Genomic DNA, 2,228 nt, shown 5'->3' with positions numbered 1-2,228 from the left:
TAAGAGCACCCGACTGCTCTTCCAAAGGTCCAGAGTTCAAATCCCAGCAACCACATGGTGGCTCACAACCATCCGTAACGAGATCTGACTCCCTCTTCTGGAGTGTCTGAAGACAGCTGCAGCGAGCGTACTCACATATAATAAAGAAGAGTGATACACTAAGAGTGATACTCCTGCAGCAGTGGAAAGTCACTAAGTGCTCCCAGCCCAGCCCTGAGCCAAGCATGTCTATTAAGAACAGTGAAGATGGCAGGAGACAGCAGAGCCTACGAGAACTGACAGGCTACTTTCCTGCTCTAAGCACACATAGCTTTAACTTCCACTCTGACCTGGCAAAAAGAGAATACCCAGGCGGTCCAGAAAGTTCCCGAGGCTGAGGCTTTGGGGATACACTTGGAGGAACAGCTATCTTCTGAGCTGCACCTGATTCTCAGCAGCTGGCTTTAGTGTGATTTTAATCATTTGGTACCTGCCTCTCCTCAGGGAAGACATAAGCCAAGGTGTTAGATTATAGGCATCACTGAGGCTGCCCAGATTTTAGGGCTTAGGAAAGCATATATTACTGTTTTGCCTGGTTTCTAGGGCCTGGCACCATGTTGGAGGAATTTTGCCCCCTTTTTGGCCATAAGCCAAGACCTTGGCTGCAATCCTTGCAGCCGTGAATGCTGCCCACAGCATGAGAGGGCTGGGTTATTTGTGTGCCTGCCATTGCTGGGTACCAGTCCCCTTGCTTATGGAGCTGGAAGCAGAGCAAGCAGCCTACGCAAGACCCAGCAGGCTACAGTCTGTCTGGTCAGCCTGGATGCTTGGAGGGACAAGGGGCTAAGCCTTAGTCCTCATTGCATCTCCCCTTGAAACCCGAACACAGCTTCTCCTCTCAGGGTTCGCCATTTCCTTTATGGCCTCAGGAACTTGACAGGCAAGAGTATTTGCTCCCAAGTAAAGTCTGGCCCACCACAAATTTGGTCTGAAAAAGAAAGCAATCCAGAGGTATACCTTGCTGTACATGGGGAGCCTGGCCTCTGTCCCACTGATGTGTCCTGATCCTGGCTGACTCCCTTTGCCTTCTATCAGAGCCAAGTCCCTCACACTTAAATTCCCAGTTCCCTGATGAGCAAGGTTTTCCTTAATGTCACGATTTTCCTGCAGATCAGATACCTCCATGCAGGTTACCAGACTAAGTGAGAGTCCTCGACCGACCTCCTTGCTCCTCCTCTTCCTCTGCCCTGTCCACCTCCACTAACTTGGCTAGTGCCTGCGCCTCCCACCTGCCCCACCCTTGCTTTTGTTTGATTCAGAGTCTTAGAAACTCAAGTCACATCAAGTTTGGCTTTCAGACTGTTTATTATTAACCTCAGATATCCAGGGATCCCAAAGTCATTTGACTTTTGTCTCCTTACCCCATAGAGAATCAGGTCAAGTGGGTCAAGTGTGGTAGTAGACACTTATAAGCCCAGATATCAAGAGGTGAGACAGGAAGATAAAAAATTATAGAGCAAACAGAGCCATGTAAGTGAGTTTCAGGCCAGCCTAGACTATATAGCCAGACCCTGTCTCAAAAACCAAAGTCAGTGCAGCACTGTTGAGGAGATGCACATCCCTTCGCCCCGTCAGTGTCCACTGTAACTCAGTGCTTGGATACTCAAAAGTTTGTTCCAGAAGGTGGATAAGAATGATGGGCTGGCATTGAGAGATGAAAACAAGTGGCAGATGGTGCTAAGGAACATCCCAGAGCTGAAGAAAGATGGTTTCCAGGAAGGGAGAAGCAGTTAGGCATACTCAGTATCCGGGACAACCTGACCAGAGGAAGCCATATGCAGAGGCTAAGTGTACACTGGCGGTATCGGGGACAGTGGTGACCATAACCACAGTATACATGGCTTTGTGTCCAGGCTGGTCTGGTCAGGAAAGGCAGGGAACGGAAGAGATTCAAAAGTGGTCCTAGAAGCTGGGCATGATGATGCATGCCTATACTATCAGCACTTGGGAGGCAGGGGCCAAAGGATAGAGAATTCAAGGCCAACCTCACACATGAGACCCCCATCTTAAAAAAGAGGGGGAAGGGGACTTTAGCCAGGCAGTGGTGGCACATGCCTTTAATCCAAGCACTCAGGAGTCAGAGGCAGGAGGATCAAGGCCAGCCTGGTCTACAGAGTGAATTCCAGGACTGCACAGAGAAATCTATACACACACACACACACACATCTCCCCCTCTGTCTCTCTCTCTC

General features: G+C 49.6%; 1 protein-coding gene across 1 annotated transcript in view; it reads left to right on the top strand.

Annotated features, from left to right (window-relative positions):
- Armh3 (armadillo like helical domain containing 3) overlaps positions 1-2,228 on the top strand; it is a 181,922-nt gene that overhangs the window by 175,964 nt on the left and 3,730 nt on the right. The window lies entirely within an intron of this gene.

Source organism: Mus caroli, chromosome 19 (genome assembly GCF_900094665.2).
Source record: "Mus caroli chromosome 19, CAROLI_EIJ_v1.1, whole genome shotgun sequence".
Classification (NCBI taxonomy): Eukaryota; Metazoa; Chordata; class Mammalia; order Rodentia; family Muridae; genus Mus; species Mus caroli.
This window is presented reverse-complemented; position numbering and strand designations above follow the sequence as displayed.